Raw genomic sequence first — 19,761 nt, 5'->3', positions numbered from 1 at the left:
ATGTGCACTACTGTCTTTGTTTGAAAGTATTTCTGAGTCGGAAGAAGAATTTCAAATAGCGATTGATATTGGGAGTGATTAGCAGCTCATATGGTACTATTATCTATGTCTGAGTTCATTCTTTTTATATGAATTGTCATTTGATTGCTTTTGCTATTATCGGATATATGCATGTGTTTTAAACAGCATTCTTTATTCCTTCCACTATTGGATGTTTACAGTATGCTTTCCTTTTGATCATATATGTACCGATAATATAAATGATAAGTGTAGCAATATTGTGTTAATCACTTTGTTTAACTATTTAAACAAAGTAATCATTGAATGAATAAATGTCTATGTTTATTAGATAGAGTCATCTATATGTCTATCAATAGACAAAGATCATGAAGCCCTACATTTCAAAGAATAATAGTTCCTGGGATTAGTAGTAGTTCTTTTATTTTTGCTAATATATTAAGTTATTCACCTATCATTAGATTAGATAATCAATCGTTCATCCACCCCTTTTATTCATTATTGGGAAACTAGTCCCATTATACCCAGTCAGAGCCACCATTCCAAATGGAAAAGGAGCTGTATTAAGGTCCGGACCGGGTGGTTATCCCCCAATGTTGATACAACGATTTTCGGGGCATCAACAGGTTGGTGGAATTTTCATGGTTCTACGTCTGTCTCTTTCACCTGATAGGCATCCTCTCCATTTCTCTTTGCTTTGAAGTTTTCCTTTCTCGCATGGGAATTCTATTCGCACTGGACAGAGGGCTTAGTTTTTCACCTCGTAGGAGTCTTGTTGGTAAAGCTAGGGAGATGGGCCTAGGGGGTAGAGTCGTCCAGTCCACCTGCATTCTCAGTGGTAGCCTCTACTTTAGGTCCATGTGTAGTCGTAGGGAGGTATGTAGAAACCTCAGAATGAGGGAGAAGGTTGAGAACTATGGGCGAGAAATCTAGAAAGGGAGTGGCATTGGCTATGGAAGGCAGATTGGTGAGGGTAGCGTCATGGGGCTCAAGGATAGGTGGAATATTGGGTCAGGTCCTCCTTTCGCATCCTAGGCAGAGCGTAAAGGGTATGCTTGCCAGGGTAGCCTGATAGATGGTAAGTGGATGTGCTTACCAACCTAGTACTGGGGAGAAGAAGCAAGACGGATTGAGGCTGAGAGGAGGTGTTTGAGGTGAAGTTTAATCACTGGTATTGGTTGTGGGTTGGCCTCCTCTAGGGAATTGACCGAAGGGCCAGGCACTGATACTGATAGGGGAGGGTATGACGAAGGTGGGTTGGTGCACCGTAATCCTTCCACCTGTGTGCAAGCTCATTGGCATATTACATTGAATTGTAACTAGATTGCGATTTGTTGCAATGTACAGGGTTGGGTCAGAGAGACCATGGCACGTCCTGCAAAAACCCCTGGATGTGTAAGGAGAACCCAAGCGACCATAAAGGACACGAAACCGGGCCCGTCAGAGGGACGCAGAGGTAGGAAATTTGTTGAAAGGTTAATAAGTGAAGCAGTCGTTGCCTATTGAGAAGGCATTAATAAGGAAATTCAAAAACTGTTAGAGGATTTGGAAGAAGAAATGAAGCAGGAGAGTGAGATGGACACGGAACTGGAGGATTGGAGAACCCTTGCCCCGGATCCTGGAAATACGAGGGGCAGAATCACACAATTCAAGCAAACCATCCACTTGTATTGGTTGATGAAAATCCTGTTGGGAAGGCTATGGAACAAATTTTGGTGGGCATGGATGTCACTGTCTAAGACATGCTGAATTACCAACAGGAATTCCAGAAGGTGCAATTTCAATTGCACAAACATGTTGTTCGACTTGGTCGAATTAAGAGGCATTTGCATTGTAACTTGGTCCAGACCGAGTTGTCGGGGATGAATGCCACAGATCTTGCGCCATTGGAATCAACTTATGTTGAACAACATGACTAGCAAGCCTACTTTTAATGGTTTTGTTTATATATGCGGATAGCTTTTACATTTCCTTATGAAAATATATATGTATGTAGATCTCTAGAGTATGGACAAGAATCTGAGACTTATATAGCTTGGATAGAAAGACTTAAAATATTTTGTTACTAGATGGCATATAATGCAGATAGGTGGCCAACAGACTTGGTTTCCCACTAGGCAAGTTGAGGCCACCTAGCCAATCTATGTGGTGTAAATTTGCTCTTTAATTAATGAAAATGAAGATCTACCAAACTTAACAAAACAAAAAAAATATTTATCTCCAATATTAATATCTCATATGTTTATATTTATAGTTGACATTATTTATAGCGCACAATACCCCACCTTCATGACTAATTATGCACTTGAGTATGTTACATCAACTTAACATGGAGAGAAGTGGTAATGAACCAACAAATGAACATAATGTTATACCAACATAGATCCATCTTAAATATGGATCTAACATGAGCCGAGAGGGATCCAATTTCTTCACATAAATTTTTTCATGAGCCAACATTATTTAAATGTTTTGTATAGTTATTTATTTATTTTTTACTTTTAGATTTACGAGCCAATATTATTTAAATTTTTTGTATAATTATTTAATTTTTAATTTTTAGGTCTTTTAAATTTTTATTTTGGCCGACATAAGCAAAATTTCAACTTTGATGTCAGGCGTACAGTGTTACACATCATACTAGGCCTATTTTAAACGATACAAATTAAATTAAATAAATAAATATTAATTTATATACGTGTAAATATTTTGGGCCTAGAGTATATGTTTTAAAATAGTTTTTTCTTAGCTAAAAGCTCGTATTTTTTAAAGGTAAGGAAATAAGTTAATGGCATAAATTAAGAAGGATGCCCCCATAAGCTAAGCCCTATTAGTGATGTAATTCCAAATGGCATGGTTTTCCTTGAATCATAGTGATGAGTCACCCTACATTTGTGGATTGTAGCGAATGATAATTGTCCCCATTGTTGGTTTGAAAAATTTGGCATTGTAGCTTATTTATATGACTAACTTCAATAGTAAAATTCAAAACATTTTAGGCACTTTGATGTCAATGCGATGGTAAATTATGAAGACTTTAAAGTTGAATATTGTAAATGTTTGTCAATGTAGCTTATTCGTGGTGACTGACTTCAGGAGTCATTTCTTAAAACTGTTTACTCACTCTACTCTTAATGTGTGGTATTTAAAGGAAATATTGGAATTTGGTCCTCACGGTAAGTTCTCTAAAACAATTATACAAGTCTTTGATCATGATAACAATTATATTTTTTGCATTGAAATGTTTTCAATTTTAGATTGTCTCTTCTTGTACATAATTTTTAATAAAAAGTTAAAATAATATATAAAAATGATAGAGTAAATAATCTTTTAATAAATTTATTTATTTTGGTGAACTAACTTTATTATTAATTTTTTAATTTTTATTTTACATTTTAATGTCTTAAGTTGTTCTTTTGTCTTTGTTTTGTTTTTAAATAATTTAAAGGTTTTATATTGAATCCCCCACCCACATTGCCCCTCCCTTTGTTTTCCTCCCTACTCATACCTATACATATTCTCTTATTGTTTCAATGGCGAAAATGAAAGTGTTAACTATTTAAGTCTATAATAGAGTTTAAGCTTCTGTGATCCATATCAAGTTAAGAAAGATTCTTTGGCGAAAATCACATGGAATATCATTTGTCGACGCGTTTCGAACTAACTAGTGTGGTTCATCGTCAGGACAAGTTGAAGCAACAGATCCAGCTTAGCATGATAAATAGTTTGAGCAGAGACTCCAACGGCTAAATTAACGGCTAATTTTGACCTTAGGCCAGGTCAAATTCTTATTTACTATTTTTAAGGAAATCAGTTGAATTCGGTAAAGAGGATGGTTATATTTAAGTCTATTGAACTTTATTGTCCATTATGGACTTTCAAATTTTTAACAGAAACTAAAGTTGTAGATGTTGAAACTAAGCGTTCCAATAAAAATATATCGAAAAATTATGCTGATTAAAAAAAAACAGCTATGAAAACGACTTCTGGATGAAGAATTTATGACTTTTTGAAGAAAAGTTGTTGAAGATGCCAACAAAGTGCGTGAATGTGCAGAAGTAAATGATAATGTTATATAGTTATGACTTTTTGAAGAAAAGTTGTTGAAGATGCCGACAAAGTGCGTGAATGTGCAGAAGTAAATGATAATGTTATATATATATATATATATATATATATATATATATATATATATATATATATATATATGAAAATGAAATCGCTCCCTTCCAATATTAATTTAATTAGCTCACTAAAAAAAATTATATGTGACCCACTTTTATAAATAAGTGAAAGTAATTTTTACAATGGTACTTTATGAACTACCCACTAAATTGTAACTTAAATAGAAGATAAAGAGACTTTAGAATTATAAGTGACTCACTTTTTATAATGGGTGAAAACACTTTTACATAAAATAACTTTAAAACATAAGTTACATGTGCTTTTTGAAAAAGTAACTCAACAAAAAGAAAGACTTGAACTCAATACCTTTATTCTCATAAAGTAACTTTGGATCAAGTGAGCTAGTTTAAAAGGTTAGTAATATTTAAAAAAATGAAGGGTTTTTTTTTTAATCACTAAACTTACTTGAAAAAACTCTTTTTACCTACAAAACAAAAAACTACACAACCCAACACGAACATAAAAAAAAAAAAAAAAAAAAAAAAAAAAAAAAAAAAAAAAAAAAAAAACCAAAACCTAAATATTTTCCTCAAAACCTAAATATTAAAACCTAAATATTACCAAAACCTAAATATTTTCCTCAATGTTTCTGATTTTCCGAGATCACACTAAGACGCGATAGAAAAGAGCATACGCATGAGAAAAATCCTTCCTTTTTGTTTCTGATTTGCCCAGATCACACAGACTCGTAGAGCAAAGAGCCTACACAGAAATGAAATGTATAGATCCGGTAATAAAAAAAACAAAGAGCTAAATAAACTAAAATAAACAGAGAGATGAATAACTAAAACTACAAATAAAGATTGTATACCTCCAGATCTTAAAAATGACATAGTTAGGGCTATCAGAAACCTTTTCACGTGAAACGAAAGGGGTTCCTCACTGGAATAGATGCTCCTAACAAAATATAGTAGTCCTTTCAGCCCTAAAGTGGTCAGAAACAATAGATTAGGACACGACAATTGGATGCAGTTGTACCGGATTCAGATTTGGGTCACCTATGGATGCGGCCCTCAAATAGCTCTGATACCATGTAGGAATTTACAGGGTAAGATCCTCATATAGAAAACCAAAGGACACTCCTCACAAACATATCACAAATCAATACACCAGTATTCTTGACATGGTTAAAACCCTCAAAGAGGGAAACAGTCCACGACTTGAGCCAAAGCGGCCATTTCAGGCAATTTATTAATAAAATAAAGAAAATTTACATAAGCTTCTCTCATGAATGGTCACCCTACAAATGACCCTTCATGCTCTTTAAATAGAGATCATGGACCAATCGGGTGTTAAGCCATGGATCAAGTGTCGGTAATACCGAGGAGAGAATGAACCGTCAGATCACTTCATGTCTAGAACATATTGTGACCATCAAATTGTAAGTTACAAATGTACATAGTAAAGAAACACACTTTACCTAACTCTACACTAGACCAAGTTATACTTAACTATTTCCTATGTGTCGAAATATCCTAACATCCCCCCTTAAGAACAACTTGGGATAGGATTGAAGGATGTACAAATATGACACAATAGGAGAAGGAAGGAGGCATTAGAGCCTAACCCCCCTTAGTGAAAACTTCCTGAACTCCAACCATAAATTGAAGTTTAGTAAACTTCGCCTCTGTGAGAGCCTTTATAAATATGTATGCAACTTAATCATCAGTTGAACAATATTGCACTTCAAGAACATGGTCATGAATGAGCTTTCTGATGAAGTGCATGTGTAGTTCAATGTGTTTTCTGCGTTGATGTTGGACTAGACCTTTGTATAGTTGAATGGCACTTTGATTATCACACCAAAGTGTAGTTGGATGCTTCTACTGAAAGCCAAACTCTTTCAAGATCTGATGAAGCCATAAGGCTTCTTTACTAGCTTCTACGGCGCCACGATACTCTGCTTTTGCTGAAGAAAGAGAAATGGCACTTTGTTTCCTGCAAGCCCATGTAATAGGTCCAAAACCAAGAGTGAAGACATAACCTGCAGTAGACTTTCGATCATCAAGGTCACCAGCCCAATCGGAACCAGTGAAACCAACCAATAGAGGAAATGCTTTTGCACTGTAATGAATCCCAAACTGAACTGTACCTCAAACATAACAAAGTATTCTTTTAGCTGCTTTCCAATGACTTTCATGTGGGTTTTACATAAACCTGTAGGAATTTACAGGGTAAGTTCCTCAGAAAGAACACCAAAAGGACACCGCTCACAACCAGATCACAAATCAATACACCAGTATTTTTGACGTGGTTAAAACCCTCAAAGAGGGAAATAGTCCATGGCCTGCGCCAACGTGGCTACTACAGGCAATTTATTAATCAAAGAATGAAAATTTACATAAGCTTCTCTCATGCACGGATTACCCGAACAATGACCCTCCATGCGCTTTAAATAGAACTCATGGACCAATCGGGTGTCAAGCCACGGATCAAGTGTCGGTAATACCGAGGAGAGAGTGAACCGTCGGATCACTACATATCGTGACCGTCGGATTGTAAGTTACAAAATGTACAACGGTAAAGAAACACACTTTACCTAACTCTATACCTAACTCTAAACTAGACCAAGTTGTACTTAACTATTTCCTATGTGTCGGAATATCCTAACATCCCCCCTTAAGAACAACTTGGGATAGGATTGAAGGATTTACAAATATGACACAATAGGAGAAGGAAGGAGGCACTAGAGCATATCCCCCCTTAGTGACAACTTCCTGAACTCCAAGCATATATCGAAGTTTAGTGAACTTCGCCTCTGTGAGAGCCTTTGTGAAGATGTCTGCAACCTGATCATCTGTTGAACAATATTGCACTTCAAGAACATGGTCATGAATGAGCTTTCTGATGAAGTGCATGTGTAGTTCAATGTGTTTACTGCGCTGATGCTGGACTGGATCTTTGCATAGCTGAATGGCACTTTGATTATCACACCAAAGTGTGGTTGGATGCTGCTGCTCAAAGCCAAACTCTGATAGGATCTGACGAAGCCACAAGGCTTCCTTACTAGCTTCCACGGCACCACGATACTCTGCTTCTGCTGACGAAAGAGAAATGGCAGCCTGTTTCTTACAAGCCCATGTAATAGGTCCTGAACCAAGAGTGAAGACATAACCGGCAGTAGACTTCCGATCATCAGGGTCACCAGCCCAATCAGAATCAGTGAAACCAACTAATAGAGGAGCTGCTTTGGCACTGTAATGAATCCCAAACTGTACTGTACCTCGAACATAACGAAGTATTCTTTTGGCTGCTTTCCAATGACTTTCACGGGGGTTTTGCATAAAACGAGCAACAAGGCCAACAGCAAAGGAAAGATCAGGACGAGTATGGGTTAAATACAAGAGTTTTCCTACAAGTTGACGGTATAAGGTAGCATCAACTTCAGGAGAAGTACAAGAGACTGAAAGTTTGACTCCAGACTGAAAGGGAGAAGGGGCTGGCTTACAGTCTTCCATGTGAAAATGAAGAAGAATATCACAAGCATACTTGGACTGGGAAAGGGAAATACCCTCCTTGGATTGCAAGACTTGAAGACCGAGAAAATAGTGTAAGTGTCCTAAGTCTGTCATTTCAAATTTCTTTTTAAGGTTGGACTTCACATGGTTGATAAGGTTGGGATCACTACCAGTAAGAATAAGATCATCAACATAAAGAACAAGGATGATAAGAGAGTTGCCCACTTTCTTGGTGTAGACAGTATTGTCAGAATAACACCGAGAAAAGCCAGATTCTAAAAGAAAGCTATCCATTTTGGCATACCAAGCCCGAGGAGCTTGCTTGAGACCATAGAGAGATTTCTTAAGTCGACATACAAGGCTGGAGTCTGTTTGGATGAAGCCAATGGGTTGTTCCATATAGATTTCTTCATGCAAGTCCTCATGCAAGAAGGCAGATTTAACGTCCATCTGATGGACTTCCCATTTTAAAGAGGCAGCAAGGGAAAGAACAAGGCGGATAGAGTTCATTTTGGCAACAGGGGAGAAGGTTTCAGTGTAGTCAATGCCTTCAACCTGTGAAAAACCCTTAGCAACAAGACGAGCTTTATGTTTATCAACTTTCCCATCTGGTCCATACTTGGTTCTGTAAACCCATTTACATCTAACAAGTTTGCGTCCCTTTGGTAGAGGAACAAGATCCCATGTATCATTTGTCAACAATGAATGATATTCTTCATTCATAGCTGCTTCCCAATGTGGATGGCCTGAAGCTTCTGCAAAAGTGTCAGGATCATGATTTACTGGATCTTGAGCCAGTAAAGAAGAGGCTCTTTCAAACTGAGAACGTGTACGTCGCTGATCTGTAGGATCACCGACAAGATCACCTGCTGCATCCCGAGTAGCACGGACCCATCTTGGAAGTTGAGGATCCTAAGAAGGTGGGGGAGGATTATCATCCTCACTTTCATCATCTAAAGAAGAAATGTTTTCAAAAGTAGAAGAGATAGGAAGAGGTGGCACATCCGCCGGACTAGGCTCGCAGGCCGATTTATTTTCATCAAATTTTACATCTCTTCTAATGATAACATTTTTGGACTTAAATGGAATAAGTCTATAACCTTTTACATCTTCAGAATATCCAACAAAAGTACATTTCTCACTCTTAGGTTCTAAAGCTTTATGTTTTTCATCTGGAATATGGGCCCATGCTTCACTTCCAAAAACACGAAAGTGACTTACATCTGGTTTAATGGAACTCCAAGCTTCTTCTGGAGTGATATTCTTTAGAACCTTAGTAGGAGTGCGATTGATTATATAATTTGCACAATTAATTGCTTCGGCCCAAAAACTAAGACTGAGTCCTTTAGATTGCAGCATACAATTAGCCATTTCCTTTAAGGTGCAATTTTTCCTTTCAGCTACACCATTTTGTTGTGGAGTGTATGGAACAGTATGTTGCATTTGAATTCCATTTTCGGTGCAAAAGTTGATGAATGTGTTTTTAACATATTCTCCACCATTATCAGTTCTTAGCTTAAGAATTTGATGTCCAGATTGTTTTTCAACAAAGGCTTTGAAGGCCAAAAATGTGTTAAATACTTCGCTCTTGAGTTTTAAGAAGTATACCCAAGTGCATCTGGAGAAATCATCAATGAAAGTTAAGAAATACTTGCAGCCAGAGAATGAAGCAACAGGAAGTGGACCACATAAATCACTGTGCACAAGCTGTAAAGGGGCTGAGGCGTGCCAAGAGGCACGTTTGTCAAAACTGTCCCGATGATGTTTTCCAAGTACACATCCGGAACAAACACCATCTCTGCAAGATACCATAGGAAGACCTGTCACCATATTTTCTTTACATAGATGTTGAAGGGAGCGATAGTTTAAGTGACCAAATCGCTCATGCCAAAGTTTGCTCACTTCATCATTATGAGCAACAAATACTGAGGGAAGATTTGATGACCCAAAGTTGTGAAACTTATACAACCTTGTGGAATCATCAGCAATACCAGTAGCTAGAATCTGTTTAGGATCTCTTAGATCCTTGATTACAACATCATGAGGTGAAAATTCAACAATTTTACCTTCACCTGAATGAGTTATCTGATATACAGATAGAAGGTTGCAGGATAAGGTTGGAACACATAATACATCATTAAACTGACCATTGTCTAGATGAACAGTTCCAGTCCCTACAACATTAAGAGATCTATCATCACCAACATATATATTTTTGCTGTTACAATCATTTAAAGAAGAAAACATGGCTTGGTTTTTGGCCATGTGATAAGAGGCTCCAGAATCAATGAGCCACTCATGAGAAGGAGAAGAAGAAGATACATTTAATGCATAACCAGACTGAGATGATTGACAACGACATGCAGAAAGTGCCATTCCGGAAGTTGAAGTTGAAGTATGCTCCACATGGATGTTATGTTTCTTCATTGCGGCTTCCAAGGCTTCCATCTTCTTAAAGCATTTAGATTCTAAGTGGCCATCTCAATTACAAAAGTTACAATGTCTATTAGTCTTCTTCCATTTGTTTTTATTGGTCTTATCATTTTGCTGAAATGATCTTTCATTTTTAGGCTGAGTTTGCTTAGGACCCTTGTTTGGTTTAGGACCATTCTTTTTAGGATATGACTTCTTAGGATTCTTTGAATTTGGTTGCTGCTGGGCGGCTAACGCTTTCTTGGAAGAGTTTCCAAGATTAAGAAGACCAAGGTGTAAGAGTTTTTCTTGTTCTCTTATTAAGGAATCACAAAAGGAGTCAAAGGAAGGGGTCTTGTAGTCTTTTCCTTGACAAATGAAAGCTTCCCTTGTAGAATGGAAAGTGGAAACAAATACAGAGTAGGCTGGTCCCAACTTAGTAAGGATGGAATAAATAAGGTTACCATCTTCTTTCTTAACCTTAACACCTTCCAAGAGATATCTAAGGGTCTTGAATTTGGACAAGAAATCTTCAATGCAAGAAAAATTATTAGGATCCAAAGTAAGCAACTCATTTTCAAGTTGATGGGCTCTAATTTCATTTTTAATCCCAAAAACTTTAGCGATTTTTTCCAATGCTTCATGAGGAGTCTCAAGTTCTGCAATATGGAATCTAAGATCAGGAGAAATAGACATCCCTATCAAACCACGTGCTTGATCTTGTCTATTTTCCCATTTTGCAGCCTTGTCTTCATCTTTTGGTTTCTTCTCTTGGTCTGTGGCTATTCTGTAGAGACCTTTACTTCTAAGTAAATCTTCCATGTAGGCTATCCATTGGAAGTAGTTAGTGCTGTCAAGAATGACTTGGCATGGACTTTCCATTTTTAAAAAAACTGAAGCTGAAGATGCTGAAAGTAAGTGTTTCAATGGATAGATCTCGAAAAATTAGGCTGTTTTAAAAAAAACGGCTCTGAAAAAGGCTTCCGGATGAAGAAGTTATGGCTTTTTGAAAAAACAATTGTTGAAGTTGCCGGCAAAGTGCGCGAATGTGCAGGAATGAAAAAATCCGCCCCCACAAAATGGAGACTTGAACCCAAAACCTCTACTCTCTTAAAATAGCTTTGAACCAATTGATCTATACAAAAAATTTGAGAGAGAGAGAGAGAGAGAGGGGGGGGGGGGGGGGGCTTGGTTTGCGTGCTTGCCTTGAGAAAGCTCTTTTTCCCTACAAAACACAAAACACAAAACCCAACACGAATATGCAAAGAAAAACGAACCTTGCGGCTCGAAGTTAGCTTTAGCCAAAAAAATAGATATTTTTAAAAAAAATGAACCTTGCGGCTCAAAGTTAGCTTTAGCCGAAAAACTAAATATTTTTCTCAATGTTTCTGATTTTCCGAGATCACACTAAGGTGCAGGGAAAAGAGCATACGCATGAGAAAAATCCTTCCTTTCTGTTTCTGATTTGCCCAGATCGCACAGAGTCGCAGGGCAAAGAGCATACGCAGAAATGAAAGGTATAGATCCGGTTAAAAAAAGAGCTAAATAAACCGAAACCGAAATAAGCAGAGAGAAAATAACAGTAAACTGCAAAAACACTGTATACCTCCCGATCTGAAAAATGACGCAGCTAGGGCTACCGGAAACCTTTTCGCGTGAAACGAAAGGGGTTCCTCACTGGAACAGATGCTCCGAACGCAACAGAGCAGTCCTCTCGGCCCGAAAGCAGTCAAAAACAGCAGATCTAGGAAACGACAGCCGCATGCAGTTCTACCGGCTTCAGATTTGGATCACCAACGGACGCGGCCCTCAAATAGCTCTGATACCATGTAGGAATTTACAGGGTAAGTTCCTCAGAAAGAACACCAAAAGGACACCGCTCACAACCAGATCACAGATCAATACACCAGTATTTTTGACGTGGTTAAAACCCTCAAAGAGGGAAACAGTCCACGGCCTGCGCCAACGTGGCTACTACAGGCAATTTATTAATCAAAGAATGAAAATTTACATAAGCTTCTCTCATGCACGGATTACCCGAACAATGACCCTCCATGCGCTTTAAATAGAACTCATGGACCAATCGGGTGTCAAGCCACGGATCAAGTGTCGGTAATACCGAGGAGAGAGTGAACCGTCGGATCACTACATATCGTGACCGTCGGATTGTAAGTTACAAAATGTACAACGGTAAAGAAACACACTTTACCTAACTCTATACCTAACTCTAAACTAGACCAAGTTGTACTTAACTATTTCCTATGTGTCGGAATATCCTAACAAAACCAAGCAATAAGGCCAACATCAAAGGAAATGTCACAACGAGTATGGGTCAGATACAAAAGTTTTCCTACAAGCTGACGGTATAAGGTAGCATCAACTTTAGGGAAGTACAAGTGACTGAAATTTTGGCTCCAGACTAAAAGGAAGAAGGGGTTGGATTACAGTCTTCCATGTGAAAGTGGTGTAGAAGCTCACAGACATACTTGGACTAAGAAAGGGAAATACCTTCCTTGGATTGCAAGACTTGAAGACCAAGAAAATAATGCAAATGTCCTAAGTCTGTCATTTCAAACTATTTTTCAAGGTTGGACTTCACATGGTTTATAAGGTTGGGATTACTATCAGTAAGGATAAGATCATCAACATAAAGAACAAGAATGATAAGGGACTTCCCCACTTTCTTTGTGTAAACAGTATTGTCATAATGACATCTAGAAAAGCTAGTATCTAGAAGAAAGCTATCGATTTTTGCATACCAAGCCCGAGGGGCTTGCTTGAGACCATAAAGGGATTTCTTAAGCCGACATACAAGGCTGGAGTCTGTTTGTATAAAGCTAGGAGGTTGTTCCATATAGATTTCTTCATGCACCCATGCAAGAAGACAGATTTAACATCCATCTGATGGACTTCCATTTGAAAGAGGCAGCAAGGGAAAGAACAAGGCGGATAGAGTTCATTTTGGCAACAGGGGAGAAGGTTTCAGTATCATCAATTCCTTCAACTTGTGAAAAACCCTTAGCAACAAGATGAGCTTTATGTTTATCAACTTTTCCATATGGTCCAACCTTGGTTCTATGAACCCATTTGCATCTAACAAGTCTTTGTCCCTTTGGAAGAGGAATAAGATCCCATGTATCATTTGCCAATGATGAACTACATTCTTTGTTCATAGTTGTGTCTCAATCTGGATGGCCTTAAGCTTCTGAAAAGGTGTCAGGATCACAATTCATTGAAGTTTGAACCAGTAAAGAAGAGGCTATATCGAACTTAGAACGTGTACATCGATGATCTCTAGGATCACCTACAAGAGCACCTGCTGCATCTCGAGTAGCACGGACCCATTTTGGAAGCCAAGGAGCTGAACGAGGATCCTGAGAAGGTGGGGAGGATTTTCATCCTCGCTGTCATCATCTGAAGAAGAAATATTTTCAGAAGTAGAAGGGATAGAGAGAGGTGGCACATCCATTGAACTAGGCTCGTAGGCCAATATATTTTCAGCAAACTTTACATCTCTTCTAATGATAACATTTTTTGACTTAAGTAGAATAAGACTATATCCTTTGACATCTTCAGAATATCCAACAAAAATACATTTTTCACTCTTAGGTTCTAAAGCTTTATGTTTATCATCTGGAATATGGGCCCATGCTTCACTTCCAAAAACACAAAAGTGACTTACAATTGGTTTAATTGAGCTCCATGCTTCTTCTAGAGTGATATTCTCTAAAATCTTAGTAGGAGTGTGATTTACTATGTAATTTGCATAGTTAATTGCTTCTGCCCAAAAATTAAGACTAAGTCCTTTAGATTGAAGCATACAATTAGCCATTTCCTTTAAGGTGCGATTCTTCCTTTCAGCTACGCCATTTTGTTGTGGAGTATATGGAACAATATGTTGCATTTGAATTCCATGTTTAGTGCAAAAGTTGATGAATTTGTTATTAACATATTCTTCGCCATTATTTGATCTTAGCTTAAGAATTTGATGTCTAGATTGTTTTTCAACAAAGGCCTTAAAGGCCAAGAACATGTTAAATACTTCACTCTTGATTTTTAAGAAGTATACCCAAGTGTGTCTGAAGAAATCACCAATGAAAGTTAAGAAATACTTGTAGCCATAGAATGAAACAGCTAGAAGTGGACCACCTAAATCACTATGCACAAGTTGTAAAGGGGCCGAGGCGTGTCAATAGGCACGTTTTTCAAAACTATCTCGATGATTTTTTCCGAGTACACATCCGGAACAAACACCATCTCTGCAAGATACCATAGGAAGACCTGTCACCACATTTCTTTACATAGATTTTGAAGGGAGCGATAGTTTAAGTGACCAAATCACTCATGCCAAATTTTGCTCACTTCATCATTATGAACAACAAATACCGAGGGAAGAGTTGATGACCCAAAATTGTTAAACTTATACAACCTTGTAGAATCATCAGTAATGCCAGTAGCTAAAATTTGTTTAGGATCTCTTAGGTCCTTAATTACAACACCGTGAGGTGAAAATTCAATGGTTTTACCTTCACTTGAATGAGTTATCTGGCATATAGATAGAAAGTTGCAGGATAAGGTTGGAATACATAATACATCATTAAATTGACCATTGTCTCGATGAACAGTTTCAGTCCCTATAACACTAAGAGATCTATCATCACCAACATATATATTTTTGGTGTTACAATCATTTAAAGAAGAAAACATGGCTTTGTTTTTTGGCCATGTGATAAGAAGCCCCAAAATCAATGAGCCACTCATGAGAATGAGATGAAGAAAACACATTTAGTGCATAACCAAACCGAGATGCTTGACAACCACATGCAGAAAGTGTTATTCCTGAAGATGAAGTTGAAGTTGAAGAGTGTTCCAAATGGATGTTATGCTTCTTCATTGTTGCTTCCAAGGCTTCCATTTTCTTAAAGCATTTGGATTCTAAGTGGCCATGTTGATTACAAAAGTGGAAATGTCTATCAGTATTCTTCCTTTTGTTTTCATTTTCCTTATCATTTTGTTGAAATGATTTTTCATTTTGAGAATAAAATTGCTTAGGATCCTTGTCCGGTTTAGGACCATTCTTTTTAGGATACTGCTTCTTAGGATTCTTTGAATTTGGTTGTTGTTGGGTGGCTAAGGCTTTCTTAGAAGAGTTTCCAAGATTAAGAAGACCAAGATGTAAGAGTTTTTCTTATTCTCTTATTAAAGAATCACAAAAGGCATCAAAAGAGGGGGACTTGTAGTCTTGTCTTTGAGAAGTAAAGGCTTCTCTAGTAGAATGGAATGTGGAAACAAACACAGAGTAGGCTGGTCCCAACTTAGTCAGAATGGAATAGATAAGGCTACCATCTTCTTTCCTAACCTTAACACCTTCCAAGAGAAGTCTAAGGGTCTTGAACTTTGACAAAATATCTTCAATGGAAGAAAAATTATTGGGGTCCAACGTAAGAAACTCATTTTCAAGTTGATGGGCTTTAATTTCATTGTTAATTCCAAAAACTTTAGTGAGTTGTTTCATTTATTCATTAGGGGTATCATGTTCTGTGATATGGAATCTAAGGTTTGGAGAAATAGACATCCCTATCAACCCACATGTTTGATCTTACCTATTTTCCCATTTTGCTGCCTTATTTTCATCTTTAGGTTTAGTTTCTTGGCCTGAGGCTATTCTGTAAAGACCTTTACTTCTAAGTAAATCCACAATGTAGGACCACCGTTAGAAGTAGTTGGTGCTGTCAAGAATAACTTGGCATGGACTTTCCATTTTAACAGAAACTAAAGTTGTAGATGTTGAAACTAAGTGTTCCAATGGAAAGATCTCGAAAAATTAGGCTGATTAAAAAAAAACGGCTTCCGGATGAAGAAGCTATGGTTTTTTGAAGAAAAGTTGTTGAAGATGCCGACGAAGTGCATGAATGCGCAGAAGCGAATGATAATGTTATATTTTTTTATTTTTTTTAAATCCCCCACACCACTCCCTTCCAAGATTAATCTAATTAGCTAACTTAAAAAAAAAAAAAAAAATTATGTGACCCACTTTTATAAATAAGTGAAAGTCACTTTTACAATGGTATTTTATGAGCTACCCACTAAATTGTAACTTAAATAAAATATTAAGAGAGTTTAGAATTATAAGTGACTCACTTTTTATAATGGGTGAGAACACTTTTACATAAAGTAACTTTAAAACATAAGTTACATGTGCTTTTAGAAAAAGTAACTCAACAAAAAAAAAGACTTGAACTCAAGACCTCTATTCTCATAAAGTAACTTTGGACCAAGTGAGCTAGTTTAAAAGGATGGTAAGTTTGGGAAAAGATGAAGTTTTTTTTTTTAGTCACTGAAGCTTTGGGGTGTGTGCTTACTTGAAAAATTATATTTGCCTACAAAACAAAAAACCACACAACCCAACACGAACATTAAAAAAAAAAAAAAAAAAAAAAAAAAAAAAAAAAAAAACCAATCCTTATGGCATGAAGTTACCTTTCGCCAGAACCTAAATATTTTCCTCAATGTTTCTGATTTTCCGAGATCACACTAAGGCGCGGCGGAAAAGAGCATACGCATGAGAAAAAACCTTCCTTTCTGTTTCTGATTTGCCTAGATCACATAGAGTCGCAGGGCAAAGAGTATATACAGAAATGAAAGGTATAGATCTGGTAATAAAAAAGCAAAGAGCTAAATAAACCGAAACAAACAAAGAGATGAATAACTAAAACTGCAAATAAACATTATATACCTCCATATCTTAAAAATGACGTAGCTAGGGCTACCTTAAACCTTTTTGCATGAAACGAAAGGGGTTCCTCACGGAAACAAATTCTCCTAACATAATAGGGAAGTCCTTTCAGCCTGAAAGCGGTCAAAAATAATAGATCTAGGACATGACATTCGGATGTAGTTGTACCCGCTTCGAATTTGGGTCACCTATAAATGTGGCCCTCAAATAGCTCTAATACCATGTAGAAATTTATAGGGTAAGTTCCTCAGATAGAACACCAAATAACGCCGCTCACAAACAGATCACAGATCAATACACTAGTATTTTTGACATGGTTAAAACCCTCAAAAGGGGAAACAGTCCACGGCCTGAGCCAACGCAGCCACTTCAGGCAATTTATTAATAAAAGAAAGAAAATTTACATAAGCTTCTCTCATGAACGGTCACCCTCCAATTGACCCTCCATTCTCTTTAAATAGAGATCATGGACCAATCAGGTGTTAAGCCATGGATCAAGTGTCGGTAATACCGATGAGAAAATGAACCATCAGATCACTTCATGTCTAGAACATATCGTGACCGTTGGGTTGTAAGTTACAAATGTACATAGTAAAGAAACACACTTTACCTAATTCTACACTAGACCAAGTTATACTTAACTATTTCCTATGTGTCGGAATATCCTAACAATTTGGATTTGAATCCCACCACTTTCACACTTGAGATTTGTGACTTGCTAATTCACATCATTTTGTTTTTCAAATCCTTTCCCAAGTACGTTATTCTCAGTCAACAGAGAATAGTTGTGTTCGCATATATTTTTTTACCAAAATCATAAATGTGCTCACAAAAATGTTTTGTCCATTAATGTTCTTTTATCACCCTATTTCTATTTGACCTTTCAACAAAAGAGCCTCCATGACACTTTTTAATATAATACACAAATGGCCCATAGTCCTTAGTTTATTAACTTAGTTCACATATATTCTAAAGTTAATGTTGATCATAATCAACTTTATGTGCAGTATATATTAAAAATCATTATCTTTACTTAAATAAAAATAATGCAATCATAAAATATTTTTCTATTTTAATTGTAATTTTTATTAATATGAAACTGCATCTTTTTATAAAAAAAAATGCTTATGAAAATTTACATGAATTATTAAATGTAGTTACATTAGAAGAAGAATTGGAGTTTATGTATTAAGTGACAGGGTGTTTATATATATATATATATATATATATATATATATATATATATGAGTTGAGTTTGGATAGTTAATATAATCAACGAAAAACGATTTGTGTGTAATTATGAGTTGATGTAATAGCGATTCATATAAGAATCTTATACAAATTATCAAATGTCTTAAATAAAAAAATGTTTTGTTTTATTATGAGATGTTGTTATTAAGATATATTAGGTTTGAGTTACTTTTTAATTATAAAATGTTGTTATAGAGTTTGGGAATAGTTTTTAAGTGTGACTTGTTGGAGTTTCTCGTTGATTTTTAGTTGGAATCTGGCAGAAAAAATTGTTGTATCCAAATCTTGATTTGTGTTGTTTAAATTGGTTTTTCGACTGCCTATATGGATTCAGTACCCTCAAAAACCCTAGGGAACTTCTATTGTGAAGAGTTCACCTATCAAACTAGTGATTTTAATGAATCCCTGTAGGATTCTAAACAAATTAGATCAGAAAATAAACCAGAAAACTATCCAAAAAGTAGTACTTAAAGACTACTCATAAATATTGTGTTAGATTTGATGTTTGGTTTGACAATTTTTATCTCTACAATTCACTTTCACTTTTAATTTTTTTTATAAAATTTAAATTTTAAAAATTTAAATCAGTACAATCTAATTCTTTTTTACCTATAAATTCAAGAAATAATTTTTACATACTTATTTCTATGTCAAATTCTTTATTACTAGTATAGATCTATCTTAAGTACAGATCTAACAAGTGCCTGGAGGGATCAAATCTCTTTAGGTGTAGACATATTTTAGAGTGCAAATTTTGAGAAAATAATTGCATCTCTCTCATCCCTTGGTAAATTTCAATGAATCTATAGTGATTTTCTCTCAATATATATACAATGTGTAATTTTTCATTGTTTGAATTGTATTTTGGAATGCTATATAAAGTACTTAAGTTAAACTTGCAAGCCCAAGAAAATCTTAATTAAAAAAATTGTCTAACAAAAATATACATGAAAAATGACCAAAACATAATAGTGAGATTTAAAATATAAAAATTATACATCTTCTTCACATTCAAAATTTATATTATTATTATTATTATTAATTACTTTATCTATCAAAAAGCAAATTGATATAAAATTATATTACTTTACAAATGGATTCAGTCCACCTAACTCTAATCCTAAATGTATGTTCAAACGGATTATCCCATAGAAAATTCTAAAGAATCCACATAAGAATTTTATCCCATGTAACGTATGAGCTAAGACTTTGCCCATGGTCCATCCTACAATTCCGTTCACCTCTACTCCTCCCCTTTCGATCCCGACAGGTATAGTATGTATGCATGAAGTTATTCCCAGAGTCCAAATCATCAACATATCTCATTATCCATAAAGTTAGAAATTTCTCCTAAAAGTGCAAAGGTACACAGAAGGAATAGAAGATTTGGGAAGTTCATCTCACCACCAACACATTGTTGAATGCAAGCACATAAGGTTTTCCAAACTCTCTAATGCAAGTCAAATAAATACAACCAACACTAGGAAGGGACATAAAAAAAACATAAGTTGATCAATAGGAAATTTACATTTTTGGGCCTATATAAAAAATCTATTGTTATGGATCCAAATCATCGAAGTATTTGAGATCAGAGATAAGGGGTTGGAGGGGAAACAAACTAACTAAACTAGAAATAAGGTGATTAATAAAGGATCTATGTATCAATTCAAGAGGCTAAAAGGAATCTTGTAGTGTTTTGTT

This window comes from Pinus tabuliformis, chromosome J (genome assembly GCF_031772625.1).
Source record: "Pinus tabuliformis cultivar Carrire ecotype Pingquan chromosome J, CPIR1, whole genome shotgun sequence".
In the NCBI taxonomy this organism is placed as follows: Eukaryota; Viridiplantae; Streptophyta; class Pinopsida; order Pinales; family Pinaceae; genus Pinus; species Pinus tabuliformis.
Note: the sequence above shows the minus strand (reverse complement) of the source record.